We start from the raw sequence: 21,935 nt of genomic DNA, 5'->3' as shown, positions 1-21,935 counted from the left end.
ATATTACTGCGACAAACAAACGAGAAGAGAACCAATCTGGTGCTTTCCTTGACTAACATGTGTGTCTTAAATACAGTGTGTTCTTTAACTGTGTGTGCAGTTACGGCTATTTGATAAATGGACTGTGGATATTGCCTGTTAGAGACAATCCTTTCGAAGTCGTATGAGGAAGCATTATCTCTGTCTGCTCGTACACTCCACAACACCTCCTTGAAAGGCGGCAGCAGCATCGCGCACCACAAAGTAACAATTTAACCTCATTTTCTCAAAAATATAATTTTTCCCGCCAGTCTGATTGAGCCATTATTCTTAACATAATACGAAGAGCATCCTTTAATGTTTGTCGGTGTAGTCCTGATAAACTCTGTACACCACTGAGCTCAAGGGAAGAAGAAGAGAACTGTTTTCCATCTGACCAAATTGACACAAGTATTGAGCACACTGTCTGCATTAGAGATAAAGATGACCAGTGATTAGAGGACAAACAATAAATCCTCAATCATTGGCAACAACATTTGTAGATATTTCCTGCGTTGAATTACCACATCACCCTATTCCTGATTGTAACTCCCATCTTATGCATCACATCAAAGGAGGTGGAGATTGCCATTAGGAGTATGTAGGACCAAAAAGCGCCAGGACCGGATGACCATCCAGCAAACTTCTGGAAGATGAGGCAGTTTAAAGAACTCATTATCAACTGGCTGACAAGCTTATTCAGTGCCAGAGTTGACTCTGGCTCTGTTCCCAGTCATTGGGCTGTAAACATCCTTGTGCCTATTTTTGAGCAAAATGACAATTCAGCAGAATGTGCAAATTACCATCCAAATTGCACCCAGTTGTACATGAGAAGATCTTTTAGAGTATCCTTCTTTATTGACTGGGTGAATTCATCGGCATTATTGCCATCCAATGCATCTGCATTAATGGTGTTGGAACAACTCATGCAATTTTCACTGCCAGAATGCTAATTGAAAAGCACTGAGAGCATCAGCTGGCAGTGTACATTGTCTTCCTTGATACTGGAATTACTTTCAGCCGTGTTAAATTTTGAAAGATTAAGAAAGATGTGAAGTAGCAATTACACAACATGAGAATGTGTATACTTCATTAGTCGATGGGCATCGCAGCCGTCACTCGTGACGCATAGGATATGTCACCAATGGTTTGGTCATGTCCTTTTGCAGTACCTGACGCAGTTGACAATTTCACCTAATCCTTTGAAATTACTTTACAATATCCACTATAAGGAACATTGAAGGTAATATACAAAAATTTTAAACTAGAAATGCTGCTGGGATGGGTAAATTTTCTGGGCATATACGAAAGTCAGTTCTTTGAGATATTGATTAGAATATGTATGAAACAGCTATACCAGATGAATGAATACTTAGTGTAGTAGCACTCTGTGTATAGAGAAAATGTGCTAAACTTAAAGCCAGTAATTACACACTAGTCGTCATGACTTGTGTTGCATGCAAGCACTTGGAATGCATTCTTTCTGATTAGTTATTCACATTTAAGAAATTACCAACTGGCTCGATAGAAGGTAGTTAAGCTTAGGAAACATTATTCCACTGAAGCTCATCTTATGGATTCCAGCAGGATATAGCAGATATATTAGATTCAGGAAGTCAAATGTATCACGATTGACATACCCAAGGATTTTCTTAGGGTAGATCTCGGGAAACTACTGACAAAAAATTAGTGCGTTTGGGATAGATAAAACAGTGGCTAAATGGGTGACTATAAAGATATGGCCAAATTATTAAACATAAAAAATTCGACTGTTTATAGGCTTTGCTCTTGCATAAAAATCTTATCAGTAGTATAATTGGATGGTTCTACCGCCGCCTCCTCCTCCCGCGGGATATTTGAATTTTGGCGGGAAATTAAAACTTTGGCGCGAAATTTGAATTTGTAAGCAAAGCCACGTGCTTTTTGACAGCTGTCATCGACAACAACGCATCGCTAACCTCACTGCTGCCATCTTAACGGGCCTAAACCTCAGTGGTACCAACTTAACCTAACTAGCGCGAGATTTGAATTTGTAAACAAATCCACGTGTTTTTTGACAGACAACAACGCATCGCTAACCTCACTGCTGCCATCTTAACGGGCCTAAACCTCAGTGGTACCAACTTAACCTAATTAGCGCGAGATTTGAATCGGTAAACAAATCCACGTGCTTTTTTGACAGCTGTCATCCGCCATCTTTAATCAATAGAGCACTGTGCTGCTATCATGCGGGCAATTTCGTCGGCTGTCATCCGCCATCTTTAAACCACAGAGCACCGTGCTGCCATCTTTATGAGATGTAGTAGCGGGCAATTTGAAATGTTCTGTTAGCTGTCATCCTCCATCTTTAATCAAGAGAGCACCGTGCTGCCATCTTTAGCTAGATACCTTTGAAATGTGGTGGCGGCAAATTGAAAAATTCCACGTGCTCTTGTTTAGTAAACAAACTCACGCGCTCCTTGTCAGCTGTCAACCCCCATCTTACATCGCAAACCTCAGTGCTACACTCTTTAGGTACATACCTTTGAAATATGGTGGCGGATAATTTAAAAAGAAAAATTCTACATCAGCCATCTATCGACGCTAATTGCACAAAATGGTGGCTATACATGACTCCTTAAAGGTGCTTATGCAAGATGGCCGCTATACATAGGTTCTTATGAGACTCCCTTGGGATGCTTGCGCAAGATGACGGTTATACAAGGCTCCTTATGAGACGCCCTAGGGATGCTTGCGCAAGATGGCGGTTGCTCTTATGAAGCGGCTTAAGGGTCCTTTGCACAAGATGACGAGTGATGCCCTGAGGATGCTTGCGCAATATGGCGGACGCAAGATGGCGGCTATACACGACTCCTTATGAGACGCCTTAAGGGTGCTTGCGCAAGATGGCTGCTGCTCGTATAAGAAAGCTAGCTTAGAGGCTAACGTGTAATGCTAGTTCGATTCATAGTCTAATGATGAGATCAACGGTCCGGTTCCAACTTAGGCCCTTTGGCATTAGCGCTGTTTCAACTTGTAATGAAGCAAGTCTTCGCAACATGATCAAGTCTAGCTATGGTAGAGAGTATAACGTGCCGTGCAGGTTCGATTCATTAAATTTGGGTCTTAAATGCAAAATGTTAAATATCTCGAAACGGTGCATCGTAGAGCAAAACGGACAAAATTGTTCTGCCCAATACCTCGGTTCGCAGAATGAGGAACATGATAGCATAAGAAAAACATAGTCTAATGATGAGATCAACGGTTCGGTTCCTACTTAGGCCCTTTAGCATTAGCTCTGTTTCAGCTTGTAATGAATCAAGTCTTCGTAACATGATCAAGTCTAGCTGTGGTAGAGAGTATAACGTGCCGTGCAGGTTCGATTCATTAAATTTGGGGCTGAAATGCAAAATGTTAAATATCTCGAAAACGGTGCATCGTAGAGCAAAACGGACAAAATTTTTCTACCTAATACCCAGGTTTGCAGTATCAGCAACATGATAACATAAGAAAAACATAGTCTAATGATGAGATCGACCGTTCTATTCCTACTTAGGCCCTTTGGCATTGCCAGCTATCTATTTTTACAAGATGGCGGCTATACATAGCTTCTTATGAGACAGCTTAAGAGCGCTTGCACAAGATGGCTGCTGCTCTTACGAGACGCCCTAGGGTTGCTTGCGCGAGGTAGCAGCGACAAGACGATGACTATACACAGCTCCTTATGATACGGCCTAGAGGTGCTCACACAAGATGGTGGCTGCTCTGATGAAGAAAGCTAGCTTTGCATCGTGCAGGTATTTTACAGCACTAAACCTCATACCTTTGAAATGTGGTGGCGGGCAATTTGAAAAATTCGACGTGCTTTTTCTTCACAACAGCTATCTTTAGACAATAGCGGCTATACATAAGCTGTTAAGGCCTCCTCTTATGTCAAGGCATAGTTCTATCGAACAAGTTTAAACCTGCATCGGAATAGCTAGAGTAAGCACGTGCTGCAGGATGACGTCATTAAGCATGTTGAGACTTGCAAATCACAAAAGAAACGTAACAAGACTAGAATCGAACACTGCACTCTATGCCGTGAACTTTATCATGTGATCGGAACATTGATTGAAGTGTTTAGAACACTAAATAAGTGATCAAGACTAAAATAGAACACTGTACACGATACAACATGTGTTTAGGACATGTCAGGGGATACCTTTGTTCTAAGAAGATTAGATTACCGCACATTCCTTGTAGGGCTAATAGGCTAATGGGCAAAAGGGCTAAAGTGCTAATGGGCAAAAGGGCTAGGGTGCCTCTCCTCTCTTTATCCGGGCTTGAGACCGGTTCTACAACTAGTGGCGGAGTTAACACCCTAAGGAAGGGAGAATGTTGGGAAATAATCTATACGAATATAGCTACTCGATCGGCTATACACTACAGATGGATGACTTAGGTGAGGGTAAGCGCTTACTTAATAATACCTATACGACGTAAGTCATACTCTATTTCACAAATATCTTCTTTGTACTGTGTGTAACCAGCATCATGATAGGCTCTTAGCAGTTGTAAACGTTTTACGAGTACGTTGGGGTCTTTACAGTAGCTTATATCTACATAGGGTAACAGAGGCTTGTTGTGAACTTTGAGTCTATATGCAGACAGTTGATGTGTAGGGACTTGTTTTGATGTAATACGTGCTTCAGCAGTAGCGTTTCTAGGTACAAACTTAACTTGTTTCGATAGCGATGAAGCGTTTAAATTTCCTTCTTCTTTACCTTGCATCTCTTCTTGAGATGTTTGTACTGTGACAGAACGTGTAGTAGGCTTAGGAAATGAAGTAAAATCATCAAGCTGTAATGGCAATGAAACATTAAGATTTTCTTCTTCTACTTTCCCTTTACTACTGTTTCGATCAACATCATTATCCTTATTATCATAATCATGATCTTGCCTCTCTTTATCTTGAAGTTTGTGCTTTGTAACAGAACTTGTAGCATGCCTGGAGAACAAGGGAGAATTAAAAATCTCTCGCAGAGGTGTACTTTTTAAACATAAATCAGTGTTCGCTTCAATATGGTTGAGCTCTTTGTATTTTGTTCCCGACGAAGCTACATTACACGCGGCTTCATGACGTTGAGCGTTGTATGCGTTCTTGAACTCTCTTCTACAATGTTTGCATTGAAAAATTGTCCTACATGATATCTCATGACGTCTCTTGTGATAGCTTCGGGAAAATGCTTTTCCACACTCTTCGCAAATATACACTGACTGACAGTGACAATGCAACACCAAGGAGGAGTGGTTCGAAAGGGATGAAAGTTGGGGAAAAACAGAGACGGCACGGATGAATAATTGATGTTTATTTCAAACCGATATGCAGCTTACACAATGCGCACGGCATCGACTCAGTAGGATGTAGGACCACCGCGAGCGGCGATGCACGCAGAAACACGTCGAGGTACAGAGTCAATAAGAGTGCGGATGGTGTCCTGAGGGATGGTTCTCCATTCTCTGTCAACCATTTGCCACAGTTGGTCGTCCGTACGAGGCTGGGGCAGAGTTTGCAAACGGCGTCCAATGAGATCCCACACGTGTTCGATTGGTGAGAGATCCCGAGAGTACGCTGGCCACGGAAGCATCTGTACACCTCGTAGAGCCTGTTGGGAGATGCGAGCAGTGTGTGGGCGGGCATTATCCTGCTGAAACAGAGCATTGGGCAGCCCCTGAAGGTACGGGAGTGCCATCGGCCGCAGCACATGCTGAACGTAGCGGTGGGCATTTAACGTGCCTTGAATACGCACTAGAGGTGACGTGGAATCATACGCAATAGCGCCCCAAACCATGATGCCGCGTTGTCTAGCGGTAGGGCGCTCCACATTTACTGCCGGATTTGACCTTTCTCCACGCCGACGCCACACTCGTCTGTGGTGACTATCACTGACAGAACAGAAGCGTGACTCATCGGAGAACACGACGTTCCGCCATTCCCTCATCCAAGTCGCTCTAGCCCGGCACCATGCCAGGCGTGCACGTCTATGCTGTGGGGTCAATGGTAGTCTTCTGAGCGGACGCCGGGAGTGCAGGCCTCCTTCAACCAATCGACGGGAAATTGTTCTGGTCGATATTGGAACAGCCAGGGTGTCTTGCACATGCTGAAGAATGGCGGTTGACGTGGCGTACGGGGCTGCCACCGCTTGGCGGCGGATGCGCCGATCCTCGCGTGCTGACGTCACTCGGGCTGCGCCTGGACCCCTCGCACGTGCCACATGTCCCTGCGCCAACCATCTTCGCCACAGGCGCTGCACCGTGGACACATCCCTTTGGGTATCGGCTGCGATTTGACGAAGCGACCAACCTGCCCTTCTCAGCCCGATCACCATACCCCTCGTAAAGTCGTCTGTCTGCTGGAAATGCCTCCGTTGACGGCGGCCTGGCATTCTTAGCTATACACGTGTCCCGTGGCACACGACAACACGTTCTACAATGACTGTCGGCTGAGAAATCACGGTACGAAGTGGGCCATTCGCCAACGCCGTGTCCCATTTATCGTTCGCTACGTGCGCAGCACAGCGGCGCATTTCACATCATGAGCATACCTCAGTGACGTCAGTCTACCCTGCAATTGGCATAAAGTTCTGACCACTCCTTCTTGGTGTTGCATTTGCTCTGTCAGTCAGTGTACCTAGAGATAGGTTTTTCCATGACGGACTTTTATCTTCTGCTAACAGATTCTTCTTTAAATCTACTTGACATTTGTTACTCTCTACTTCGATGATGCGAACAGCTTAGCGATTAACAGTAAACTAACACAAAAGCGTATAACCAAGGTAGCAACAGTAAGGTTTAAACTCATCAAGATGGCAAGAGTAAGGTTAGCAATGTTCTGTTGTTGGATTTTAAATTCCGCACTATAACATGCATAAGGTGTCAGCCTTGAGGTTTATCGCCGTCAAGATGGCAGCAGTGAGTATAGCGTCGCTCTATTGTCCTACAAAGTGAGGTTAGGGTCCGTCAAGACGACAGCTGTCAAAAAAGCACGTGGATTTGTTTACTAAACGAGAGCACGTGGCTGTGACGTCACGGTCACGAAATCAATCCTTAGCTCGACGTCGTTAGGAGCAGCATTAGGATTAGCTATGCTTAAAAGTCTTGGGAACAGAGCAGCAATATGAACAGCCATGTTCCAAAGCGTGTACAGATCACCTATCTATTTTACATTCATCGACCCTCGTACTAAACTTCTTCCGCTAGATCGTGCTGTTATCTTAGCATACTCTATACGTATGAACTTACTGCACAAAGAATAGCCATGTTTCAAAGCGTGTACACATTACCTATCGATTTTGCATGCATCGACTCTCGTACTAAACTTCTTCCGCTAGATTGTGCTGCTATCTTAGCATAACCTATACGCATGACCTTAAAGTACAAAGAATAGTCATGTTTCAAAGCGTGTACACATTACCTATCGACTTTGCATGCAACAAATATCGTACTAAACCTCTTCCGCTAGGTTGTGCTGCTATCTTAGCATAACTTATACACATGAACTTAAAGTACAAAGAATAGTCATGTTTCAAAGCGCGTACACATTACTTATTGATTTTGCATTCATCGAATCTCGTACTGAACTTCTTCCGCTAGATGGTGCTGGTGTCATAGCATAACCCATACCCATAAACTTAAAGTGCAAAAAATAGCCATGTTTCAAAGCGTGTACACATCAACTATCGACTTTGCATGCAACAAATATCGTACTAAACTTCTTCCGCTAGGTTGTGCTGCTATCTTCGCCTAACCTTTACGCATGAACTTAAAGTACAAAGAATAGCCTTGTTTCAAAGCGTGTACACATCACCTATCGATTTTGCATTCATCGACTCTCGTACTAAACTTCGTACGCTAGATTGTGCTGCTATCTTAGCATAACCTGTACGCATGGACTTAAAGTACAAAGAATAGCCTTGTTTCAAAGCGTGTGCATATTACCTAATGATTTTGCATGAAACGACTATCATACTAAACTTTTTCCACTAGATTGTGCTAAAATCGTGTAAGTGTGCTGCTATCTTAGCATAACCTATCGATTTTACATGCATCGACTATCGTACTAGGCTTCTTCCGCTAGAGCATATAGCAATCGCTTTTGTGTATCCCGAACCCATGTGCATGAACTGAAAGCACAAAGAAGAGCTATGTTCCAAAGCGTGCACACATCACCTATCGATAATGTATGTATCGAATATCGTACTAAACTTCTCCTGCCAGAGCGTACGGCTATCGCTTGTGTGTGCACGAACTTAAAGCATAAAGAATAGCAATGTATACAAATCTTGTAAACAAAGCAGCAGCATTAAGTATAGCCGTGTTTAAATGCGTGTACACATCATGTATCCATGATGCACGCAGTACTAAACTTATTCCACTACTAGAGTGTACAAAGTTCGCATGTGTTTGTGCTGCTATCTTAGCATAGCCTATGTCCATGAACTTAAAGTACAAAGAATAGCGATGTTTAAAAATCTTGTGAACATGGCAGCGGTAAGAATAGCAAGGTTTAAAAGCGTGTACACACCACCTTTTGATAATGCATGCATCTTCTACTACAGCATGTGACCATCGCTTGTATCTGCCGCTATCTTAACATAACCTATGTACATGAACTTAAAGCATAAAGAATAGTTATGTGTAAAAAATCTTGTGAACATAGCTGAATGTTAACTACCCAGGTGTAGACATTGAACTTTGCATGCTGACGCAGCATACCACGTGACCGTGATGTCACAACCACGTACTCTTGTTTAGTAAACAAAGCCACGTGCTTTTTTGACAGCTGTCGTCTTGACGGACCCTAACCTCACTTTGAAGGACAATAGAGCGTCGCTAACCTCACTGCTGCCATCTTGACGGCGGTAAACCTCAAGGCTGCCACCTTATGCATGTTATAGTGCGGAATTTAAAATCCAACAACAGAACATTGCTAACCTTACTCTTGCCATCTTGATGAGTTTAAACCTTACTGTTGCTACCTTGGTTATACGCTTTTGTGTTAGTTTACTGTTAATCGCTAAGCTGTTCGCATCATCGAAGTAGAGAGTAACAAATGTCAAGTAGATTTAAAGAAGAATCTGTTAGCAGAAGATAAAAGTTCGTCATGGAAAAACCTATTTCTAGGTATATTTGCGAAGAGTGTGGAAAAGCATTTTCCCGAAGCTATCACAAGAGACGTCATGAGATATCATGTAGGACAATTTCTCAATGCAAACATTGCAGAAGAGAGTTCAAGAACGCATACAACGCTCAACGTCATGAAGCCGCGAGTAATGTAGCTTCATCGGGAACAAAATACAAAGAGCTCAACCATATTGAAGCGAACACTGATTAATGTTTAAAAAGTACACCTCTGAGAGAGATTTTTAATTATCCCTTGTTGTCCAGGCCTGCTACAAGTTCTGTTACTAAGCACAAACTTCAAGATAAAGAGAGGCAAGATCATGATTATGATAAGGATAATGATGTTGATCGAAACAGTAGTAAAGGGAAAGTAGTAGAAGAAAATCTTAATGTTTCATTGCCATTACAGCTTGATGATTTTACTTCATTTCCTAAGCCTACTACACGTTCTGTCGCAGTGCAAACATCTCAAGAAGAGATGCAAGGTAAAGAAGAAGGAAATTTAAACGCTTCATCGCTATCGAAACAAGTTAAGTTTGTACCTAGAAACGCTACTGCTGAAGCACGTATTACATCAAAACAAGTCCCTACACATCAACTGTCTGCATATAGACTCGAAGTTCACAACAAGCCTCTGTTACCCTATGTAGATATAAGATACTGTAAAGACCCCAACGTACTCGTAAAACGTTTACAACTGCTAAGAGCCTATCATGATGCTGGTTACACACAGTACAAGAATATATTTTTGAAATAGAGCATGAATTACGTCGTGTAGGTATTATTAAGTAAGCGCTTACCCTCACCTAAGTCATCCATCTGTAGTATATAGCCGATCGAGTAGCTATATTCGTATAGATTATTTCCCAACATTCTCCCTTCCTTAGGGTGTTAACTCCGCCTCTAGTTGTAGAGCTGGTCTCAAGCCCGGATAATGAGAGGAGAGGCACCCTAGCCCTTTTTCCCATTAGCATTTTAGCCCTTTTGCCCATTAGCCCTTTAGCCTATTAGCCCTACAAGGAATGTGCGGTAATCTAATCTTCTTAGAACAAAGGTATCCCCTGACATGTTCTAAACACATGTTGTATCGAGTACAGTGTTCTATTTTAGTCTTGATCACTTATTTAGTGTTCTAAACACTTCAATCAATGTTCCGATCACATGATAAAGTTCACGGCATAGAGTGCAGTGTTCGATTCTAGTCTTGTAACGTTTCTTTTGTGATTTGCAAGTCTAAACATGCTTAATGACGTCATCACTGCAGCACGTGCTTACTCTAGCTATTCCGTTGCAGGTTTAAACTTGTTCGATAGAACTATGCCTTGACATAAGAGGAGGCGTTAACAGCTTATGTATAGCCGCTATTGTCTAAAGATAGCTGCTGTGAAGAAAAAGCACGTCGAATTTTTCAAATTGCCCGCCACCACATTTCAAAGTTATGAGGTTTAGTGCTGTAAAATACCTGCACGATGTAAAGCTAGCTTTCTTCATCAGAGCAGCCACCATCTTGTGTGAGCACCTCTAGGCCGTATCATAAGGAGCTGTGTATAGTCATCGTCTTGTCGCTGCTACCTCGCGCAAGCACCCCTAGGGCGTCTCATAAGAGCAGCAGCCATCTTGTGCAAGCGCTCTTAAGCTTTCTCATAAGAAGTTATGTATAGCCGCCATCTTGTAGAAATAGATAGCTGGCAATGCCAAAGGGCCTAAGTAGGAATCGAACCGTCGATCTCATCATTAGACTATGTTTTTCTTATGTTATCATGTTCCTGATACTGCAAACCTAGGTATTAGGTAGAAAAATTTTGTCCGTTTTGCTCTACGATGCACCGTTTTCGAGATATTTAACATTTTGCATTTCAGCCCCAAATTTAATGAATCGAACCTGCACGGCACGTTATACTCTCTACCACAGCTAGACTTGATCATGTTACGAAGACTTGATTCATTACAAGCTGAAACAGAGCTAATGCTAAAGGGCCTAAGTAGGAACCGAACCGTTGATCTCATCATTAGACTATGTTTTTCTTATGCTATCATGTTCCTCATTCTGCGAACCGAGGTATTGGGCAGAACAATTTTGTCCGTTTTGCTCTACGATGCACCGTTTCGAGATATTTAACATTTTGCATTTAAGACCCAAATTTAATGAATCGAACCTGCACGGCACGTTATACTCTCTACCATAGCTAGACTTGATCATGTTGCGAAGACTTGCTTCATTACAAGTTGAAACAGCGCTAATGCCAAAGGGCCTAAGTTGGAACCGGACCGTTGATCTCATCATTAGACTATGTTTTTCTTATGCTCTCATGTTCCTCATTCTGCGAACCGAGGCATTGGGCAGAAAAATTTTGTCCGTTTTGCTGTACGATGCACCGTTTTCGAGATATTTAACATTTTGCATTTAAGCCCCAAGTTTAGTTAATCGAACTAGCATGACACGTTAGCCTCTAAGCTAGCTTTCTTCATAAGAGCAGCAGCCATCTTGAGCAAGCACCCTTAAGGCGTCTCATAAGGAGTCGTGTATAGCCGCCATCTTGCGCAGGCATCCTTTGGGCATCTCTAGCCAACTTGTGCAAAGGACCCTTAAGCCGCCTCATAAGAGCAACCGCCATCTTGCGCAAGCATCCCTAGGGCGTCTCATAAGGAGCCTTGTATAACCGTCAACTTGCGCAAGCATCCCAAGGGCGTCTCATAAGAACCTATGTATAGCGGCCATCTTGCATAAGCACCTTTAAGGAGTCATGTATAGCCACCATTTTGTGCAATTAGCGTCGAGAGATGGCTGATGAGAATTTTTCTTTTTAAATTATCCGCCACCATATTTCAAAAGGTATGTACCTAAAGAGTGTAGCACTGAGGTTTGCGATGTAAGATGGGGGATGACAGCTGACAAACAGCGCGTGTGTTTGTTTACTAAACAAGAGCACGTGGAATTTTTCAATTTGCCGCCACCACATTTCAAAGGCATCTAGCTAAAGATGGCAGCACGGTGCTCTCTTGATTAAAGATGGCGGAAGACAGCTAACAGAACTTTTCAAATTGCCCGCTTCTACATGTTATAAAGAGGGCAGCACGGTGCTCTGTGGTTTAAAGATGGCGGATGACAGCTGTCAAAAAAGCACGTGGATTTGTTTACCGATTCAAATCTCGCGCTAGTTAGGTTAAGTTGGTACCACTGAGGTTTAGGCCGGTGAAGATGGCAGTACTGAGGTTAGCGATGCGTTGTTGTCTGTCAAAAAGCACGTGGCTGTCAAAAAGCTCGTTGATTTGTTTACAAATTCAAATCTCGCGCTAGTAAGGTTAAGTTGGTACCACTGAGGTTTAGGCCCGTCAAGATGGCAGCAGTGAGGTTAGTGATGCGTTGTTGTCTGTCAAAAAGCACGTGGCTGTCACAAAGCACGTGGATTTGTTTACAAATTCAAATCTCGCGCTAGTAAGGTAAAGTTGGTACCACTGAGGTTCAGGCCCGTCAAGATGGCAGCAGTGAGGTTAGCGATGCGTTGTTATCGATGACAGCTGTCAAATTGCACGTGTCTTTGTTTACAAATTCAAATATCACGCCAAAATTCAAATTTCCCGCCAAAATTTGAATTTCCCGCCAGAATTCAAATTTCCCGCGGGAGGAGGAGGCGGAAGAACCATTCAATTATACTACTCTTATCTTGCATTAAAATAAATTCACTTTGGCCAAACTACTCTTGCACCTGAGCTACCAAACGGGTTCTTAATACTATACTGTTCACGTCTCATAGTTCCTTCTACAATATATAATCGTCCACAGCCATACCAAGAAAACACACTCCAGACCATGACTGAAGTTGGATGCTTCACTCAATCTGGATGAAATGCTTCTCCTTATCTTCTGACATATTGACTTGTCTCTTCTTCGACAGGAAATACCGATTCGTCACTAAAGCAAACCTGAAATAAATAAAACAAATAAGCCTAGCATTAAATGCAATAAGCTGTATGGTTTAAAAGAAGAATTTCATACATTTACTGTGCTGTACGGTTACATCACTTAGATTGGGTTATAATGGAATAATGAATGTTAATTTAGGAATTACAGTAATTTTCATGGACTTGCCTGTTTCCATTCATCAGATGACCAATTCTGGAGAGTCTTGGCACACTGGAACCTTTTTACAGCCATAGCAGGAGTAAACTTCGCTTTGCCTTGAGGTCATCTTGCTTTCATTCCAGCATTAAACAGCTCTCGCCTCAGAGTCCTGGCTAATACAAATGACCCATACTCTTCTAATTTCTTACGTAAATACAAAATAGTATCCTTGCGGTTGTTTACTGACAAATTAATCAGTTTTGCTTCCTCCTTGGGGTTGGTTTCTTCTTCTGCCCACAGTTTCCAACACGTTGTTGACATTTTGTCTTGGGCCGATGACCTTCGATGTTAGGCCTCTTAAAACAACAATCATCATCATCATCATCATCATCATCATATTTTGTCTTCCAGTTATCTTCACATTTTAAAATTCTACTTACAGATTGCTGTGGTATTTGCAATCTAGAATCTATTTCTTGTTGTGAATGACATTTCTCAAGAAGTAGCTCTCTGACAGTGCCTTTCTTGGCGAAAGGTCTCTTCGTCTCCCCATAACCTCAAAATTTGACAGTTCTCTAGAACCACTCTTAAGAAATACAACTGAACTCCTGAATAGTATCAATAATACATGTAATTTACAGAATGCACAGACTTAACAGTAGGTCACATTATTTACTTCCAAACAGCAACAATATGCAGGTAATAAAGATAAACAACAGAATATGCTCACTAACAAAAATGACACAAAACCATGTGAATAATGAAATTACATTGTGGTTCTCACTGTTGCCACTGTATGAAAAAATACAATAGTGTGGACCAGGATATCCCAAGTGGAAACTTTGCCTCCAAACAAGTTCAATGATTAGGCTATAAAGGTCAATAGTTTACATAAAGGTAGAAATATACCTTTTACCATTAAAATTTGGCCACGTCTAGTGTATTTCTACAAAATAGAACTCGGAGCATAAGAGTAGTTGAAGCTTTATTAGATCCTGTAACAATTATGAGATTGGGTCCCACAGGGCAGTTTTATGAGACCTTTATTTTCTGATATATATAAAGAATATGAATAATAAACTGGAATAAGTGATGAGGCTCTTTGTAAAAAATAAGTTTCAGGATTATGAGTAACTGAAAAAGACCTTGACAATATTGTAAGATGGACATCGAGCAATGCTATATTTGTAAACATGATGAAAAGTCAATTTCTTTGTTTCACAAATAGAAAGAGTCCTCTCCGGTTTTATTATTGTATTGATGGGCGAAAATTCTTCATGGGGATCTCTGTAAGTACCTAGCTATTCATAATAAGGATATAGCTTCATTATGGTAATCATTTAAACATATTGAAAATAAAATTTACAGATCTCTTAATATGATTATGAGGATATTTAGGGGTTGTAAAGGAGAGGGCATATAAATCTCCAGCAAAGCCACAATGGGAGTGTGAGACCATCACCAGTATTACTTGAGTAGAGAATAGGAAATGATCCACAGAAATAGCTCCATTTCTTGCGGGTGATTTCTAACAAAAGAGTTGTGTTACAGAGATGTTGCAAAGTTTCAGCTGGGGAGACATGGAGAAAGGAGACAAGTTGTTTGATTAAGCAGTATATTCTGAGATGTCATTGGAGAGATGACTTGGAATGACATTAGTTGATGAATACATTTAAGTCATGTTCTTTAAGTGTAGGAAAGGTCACAACATGAAGATAAGTTTGAATTCAAGGGGACAAATTTTGGCAAATGTTCGCTTATAGGAAAATGATTGAGTGATTAAAATAATATGTTTCATATATTTCCACAATCTTTTTTCTATATAAACAACCAACAGCCCTAATTGCTGTGGTTTGATTGATTCATTGATTGATTCATTCATTCATTGGGACATTAACTGATTTATGCTTTTGGTCTTAATGTGATGTACAGAGGGGGGATGATGGATATTTCTATGCTTATGATTTAAGCATTGTCCACTTGTTGGGAATGTGGTGTGAGTACTGTGGGATTATTTGATATTACAGTGAAGTGTTTTTGGAAATAAAGGATATAGGAACATGGAAATGAACAAAGAGGTGACAAGTTAAGTCATACGTAGGAAGATGGGAACAGGGGAATATGAATATAAGAGGATGAAGAAAATGGCTAATCATTGTGGAAATAGGGATCAACAGAAAGAGAAACAGAAGCAAGGAATGGTATTGGGTAATGATTTGGAGATACTGCTTACTATTATTTATTTCCCTCAAATTGTACATGTTCACATACATGGAAGTACCTCCACCCATACATGCATGTGCACATATACTCAGCTGAATATTCACAAATATGTAGGTGATTTTAAATTTACAATTTTGCAATGTTCCTCCCTTTCTATGCTGCTGTATCTACTGCTGTCCAACAGTGTGTTCCTTTTCATGTTCTTATATCTCATCAAAAGTTTGAAAAGCAGTGGCAAAAGGGACTAAGGTTAAAACACAGCAGGTCATTGTGCAAGTTAGGTTCCAAAAGGGTAAAAAATAAAATAAATAAGTAAATGCAATGTAAATTTTAACCTAATAGAATTTGTATAGTATTATTTGAAGTAGTTGCACAAGTGGTATGTGTGTTGATTATGTTTGTAAAAGAGAAAATATTATGAGTAAGAGTTTGTAAATTCTATACATTTATTAAGGATGAGCTGTGTGCTTAATAGAAAAAAATAGAAAAAATTGTAGAATACTGTTTTTAGGAAATTGTCTTCTTCTCTGTTCTTTTAAAATTTAGTGCTTGATAATAATGTATTTTTGTGTACCATTTGCCACCAAGGTAGACACCTCTCTTGCATTTAATGGGATTTTCATTTGATTGTTCCTTTCCATTATATATTTTTTAAATGGAAGATAAATTAATTATACTCTTCTTGTGCCACTATGAAATTTATTTTCTCAGCTGTTTTATTTTAGGCCTATATATTTTTATTCCTTACTTCTTTATTCTACTTTTCTTATTTCTTACTGACAGCCTTCCGAAGATACTAAGGAGGAAGTATTCATAGAGGAACAAACTGATGATCAGCTGTTGCCATACATCAAAGAAGAAACAAAGTACGTACACTACAAGTCCTATACAATATGGAATATGTTGTACCTATTCACAGTTGTGTTCAGTAGTGGTTGGTTTATCTCCAAAAGTGGCCATTTTCATCAGTTCAATCCTGTCTTTACAAGGTTACATTTAAACACTAATATCTGAAAATTCTATTGGATAAAATTATCTAAAATATTCAGGAACTTTAAGGTCATATTTAATGTTCCATCATGTACTCGTAGTTTTATTCAATATATATCTACAAAAAGAATCTCTGGTAAAGCTAGATATTTTTGAAGTGTATTTGTTTACAATACCTTTAAGCAACCATGAAAAAGTGTTCTTCCTTTCACTTTCTCTGCATCATTTGTTCATCACATTCTTATCATCTGAAATGCTATCTGAAACTGTTGCTTCCAGATATTCTGAGTAATATTTTTATACGTTCATGCCAACAGTGACACACAGAAAAAGCGATATTTGTAGATTAAAAATTAAATCTACTAATTCGAAATTGTTAAGTTTTATGTACATTGTAAACAATAAATATTTAAAACTAACATAATCATTTTCATTAATCAATATAATGATGGCTGAGTTCAATAATGTGATAACTCGAAGAATGTAATTTTGAAATTATTTGGTTAGATTCCTTTTTTCTGATCATTTCTGTTCTCTTGTGGATTAAGTCAGATTCCTCCATTTGTGGACGCCAAAGCAGATAATGTGTTGTAGAAATGAAACTTTGAGGTCAGTTATGCTACATCTTCGGTATCATAGTTTTCAAATAAAACTTGTGCATTGTTGTTAGCATAAAAAATTGTGCTATTGAATTTATGTTCATTCCAGTGATGTGGTCACACTTTCTGATTCATTTTAGTGTTCATTGTCAGTCAGGTGCTCCTAGTGTGTTGGTTGCAAACATACACAATTAGTATTAACTAATAAAATGGACAGGTACAAGTGGAGTTTTAAATTTGTGCAGGTTGCCTAAAAAAATCAGAATTCTTCAAGTAAGTGAATTTATTATCTCATAAAAGTAGATAAATAGGCGGTACATTATTGCTTCACGTCCGTAGGTTTACCCTCAAAGTGCCCTACACGTGACCCCCGGGTGGTGCTAAGAAAGCAATAACTGTGGCTGCTGGACCTTTCTTTTTAAAGATCCTCCAGCAATGGCAGAAGTATTTCATGGAAATTGCTCTTCTCAGAGCTACCAGACAAGAAACATCGGACCTTTCATCCATATTTTCGAGCTTAACGTAGAAAGCATCAGCAGAGCAAAATGTGACTACCTATCCAAAGTTATCCTGAATAATAATATAGATGTTGTGGTTATACATGGAATCCATACAGCCAATGAAGAAGAGTTTCGGAAAAGGGGCCTCATTGATGGTTTCACAGCTCTTGGTGCAAAATTTCACAGTGCACATTGTATAGCTACTTATGTTCGTAATAATATCCAAGATGCCTCACTGCTCTTTCAAAACGAAGACAAAGACGAAGACATCCATTCTGTTGCTGTGCGAGTGGCACATGTTACTATTTTTAACATTTATAAACCCCCAAACGCACAGTGGTCAGGTACCGTACTCCCGACTGCTCAACACCCTGCAGTTTATATAGGCGACTTCAACAGCCAACACGAACTATGGAAGTACTCGAATAACAATGAATGTGGAAAGAAACTCGTAGAATGGAGAGAAATGAACAATCTCCATCTGATTTTTTACCCAAAAGATCTTGGTACTTTCCAATGAGCTGCATGAAATAGGGATTTCAATCCTGACTTGTGATTTGTTAGCTGCAATGAAGCAGGACAGCCCTTACATACCAGTCGTAAAGTGTTAAGACATTTTCCCCACAGTCAACATGGCCCCATTGTAGTGGACGTTGGCATCAAAATTCCTGTTGTACGGTCAATACCACGTGCTCGGAGGAACTTCAGAAAAGCAAATTGGTCAACATTCACCACTGAACTTGATAAATGTGTTCGGTGGATTGCTCCCAAGCACAATTACAAGCGTTTCGTAGATGCAGTTATGATGGAGGCTAAGAAGAGTATGCCATAGAAAAGAATACATCCTGGTTGGAATGCAGAGACTGATGCACTCTATAACGAATATGTGCATACTGGTGATGAAGACATAGCTGATGAACTTCTTTCCAGCATGGATACCACCCGGAGAGAACGGTGGATTGAACAGTGGAGAATATCGACCTAACTCATTCCAGTAGAAGATCTTGGGGGCACCGCAGAAAACTTGGAGGAAGGACACCTTTGGTGAAGCAATTGCCTTGGAGTTACTCCGGATGAAGTAGCATCTCACATCGTCACAACTTCCCAAACTCCATCAGATAAGAAACATACCAAATACATACGGCGCCAGCTCCAAACTCTGGAATCAAGAACACCATGAAATCAAGGTATTCACAACCGCTTACGGTGCAAGACATCAATGCTGCTCTCAAAGACGTTAAACCAAGTACAGCTCCAGATTTTGACGACATTCATCCAGAATTTCGCATTCATTTAGGGAAGAATGCAAGAAGTTGGCTGTTAAGGTTTTTTACCGACCTTCTACAGAACAGACAACTCCCGGCAGAATTCAAACGAACGAAAGTGATTTCCATCTTGAAACCAGGTAAGCCTGCCAATGACCCAAGCAGTTATAGAGCAGTTGCCCTTTTTTTGAGAGGCTATTCCACAACAGAATAAGCGCAACTATTTTTCAGCGTATTACAGTTGATCAAGCTGGATTCAGGCCAAATCGCAGCTGCTGCGATCAAGTGCTTTCACTGACATTCCACATGGAAGCAGGTTTCCAGAAACAACTCAAGACCTCAGCTATATTCATTGATCTTACAGCAGCATTTGACGCAGTCTGGAGGGAAGGATTAATTTAAAAGCTTCTCCGAATTGTACCCTGTAGGACCATCATGCAGGTTATAAGCAATATGCTCAATGACAGAAGATTTCGAGTGTGTATGGGAAATAGTATGAGTAGAGAAAGGGAGCTCAAAAATGGATTAGCCCAAGGATCGGTACTGTCACCCCTGCTGTTCAATTTGCATATCTCCGATCTCCCAGAAACATCATCACAAACATTTTGTTATGCTGATATAACACTAGCCACTCAACAATGAGACGTTAGTGTGACAGAAGAAGTGCTACAAGGAGACATGATTTCACTTGAAACATACTTCAAGAAATGGCAACTGTGTCCTAACCCTAACAAAGCAGAAGTGTCATGTTTTCACCTGAATAATCACCAAGCTGGCATTAAACTTCACATACGTTTTTGTCACCAAGAACTTCGGCATAGCAGCTATCCCAAATATTTGGGGTTTACACTTGATCGCACACTATCTTACAAACAACATCCTATGAATCTGTCCAGAAAGCTCAAAACACGTAATATTATCCTTCAGGAATTGTATGGCTCAAGTTGGGGTTCACCAGCAAAGACTTCATGATCTTCTGCTTTGGGACTGGTTTTCTCGTGTGCTGAGTACTGTGCACCAGTTTGGCTGGATAGCCCATATACAAGACTAATTGATACTCAACTGAATGCTAGCTTGCGGTTAATATCTGGTACTATCCAGTCCACATCCCTTTATTGGCTCCCAATTCTGTCAGGTATAATGCTACCTGTTTTAAAAAGATCAAATGCTCCCATCCAAGAGTTCAAGAAGATAGAAATGAACCCTCAACTGCCTGTTTTGGATGATATTCCTGTTCTCAAGGTAACAAGGTTCGAGTCACGACATCCATCTTTGCATGATGCTGTCGCATTGGCTGATGGGAATTTTCACCCTTTAGAAGAATGGAGAAGTCGCTGGAAAGTTGCCACAGACAGTTCCTTACACAACATCTTTTCTGGTGAACATCACTACCGCGTAAGATTTGGACCACTCTGAATCGGGTGAGAACAAATCATGGATGATGCAGGGATGCCCTTTATAAGTGGAAATATATCTCATCACCAGAGTGCGACTGTGGTGCTTCTCGGGAGTTGAACCCCATATTGTAAGTGAATGTACATGACGTTCCCTCACAGGTAGCCCGAGTGACTTTTTGGAACCAACAGAGGAAGCCATACAGTGGATCACTCAACTGGACATTCTGCTCAACAAATAATAATAATAATAATAGGTAAATAACGTAGTGATATAATATTCTTTCAAAATTGTAATTATTATCACTGACCTTACAAAGTACCACAAGTGTATGTCCTGTTTTAAAACATTTAATGCAGTAGTGTTTTTGAACTGTAATTGTGACATTGCTAATTAATTTTTTACTGTCACACCTTTGTTGGTTACTGTGTGAAATGATCTTTGATAATCCCTGGGAAATGCTTGTATAGTCTCGGATTGGTGCTCTTAACCAGGCCCTTGTATCAGCAGGTCATGCGATGGCTAGTCATAGTCTAAGGTTTGACTTCAAACCAGATTTGTGATGGAAACTACGAATTCTGAATGGTTTATTTGATTTTGTGAGTGGTTAGAGTCTTCTTGGCTCTTATGTGATGCATTGACTTCTTCCTACTGTACTTTCGCAACTAATGGCAAGAAATATTTATGTCGGTCCTCAGAACTACCAAGTACCAGCTCACACTCTCTGTTTCTTTGTAATTCATGTGTAACAGGACACAATAGGCTACGTTAGAGAACAATCTTGTATTATGACCACCAGTAAAAATGTTGCTTATGAATCCTTTTCACACACAAAATTATATTTCTATTTTTGATGGAGTCTAAATTAGCTTTCTACTTTCTAAACATATTTTGTGCAGAGACCAGCAAAGCGACATGCATTTTAAGTGTCTTCTTTTTTCTTGGCATATATGTCAGAGGACAGTCCATTGTCTACGGGGCGTAGTCCATTTTACATCATAGATTTTAGATGCTTCTGAAGGATTCAGTCGACCGGATCTTATCTGCTACTTCCCACTTTGTTTTATAACTCACCTCAGGCGCTATTGTTTCCTCACTCTCATTTCAGCAGTCTACAAATATCATGCCGCAACTTAAATGACTTCCTTTAAAATGTCTAAAATATTTGCCATGCCAGTTGGGTATTGAATTACATAATAAAAGATTTTAAGATTCATAAAATTTCCTAATTGCTGACTTGTGGAAATACACGTATTTCTGAGATTACCAATTAGTGTTGAGATTACCTTCCATTTGTGGAGAGACACATCGTCCTGAGCTAAATAGTGATGAGGCTTACTTCCGTTTGTGTAGAGACACATGGTCCTGAACTAACCACTTAGTTATGTGGCTTCCTTCCAGCTTTAGAGCGTTGAGTGTCACATGGCCCTGAGCTGACCACTTTGTGCCACTTCTCCATGGTCTTCATATTTATAGGCGTGATCGGAGTGAAAATAACAAACTGATTAATATGATCGTCTGCTGTCTATGACGTATGTAAGCAGAAATATGAATTGCAATATTCTATTCAGGCTAGAATACACTGACGGACTCCCCTCTTGTAGGTACTCATAGAATTTCACCGGATATTCAAACTGTCCTCCCCATTTAACACAGATATACCCATTTTTTATTTTTTTGAGTTATAAGTTTTTCTTCACAATGCATTTATCGGAGTCACTTAAACACGAAATCCAGA

Source organism: Anabrus simplex, chromosome X (genome assembly GCF_040414725.1).
Source record: "Anabrus simplex isolate iqAnaSimp1 chromosome X, ASM4041472v1, whole genome shotgun sequence".
NCBI classification, from domain to species: Eukaryota; Metazoa; Arthropoda; class Insecta; order Orthoptera; family Tettigoniidae; genus Anabrus; species Anabrus simplex.
This window is presented reverse-complemented; position numbering follows the sequence as displayed.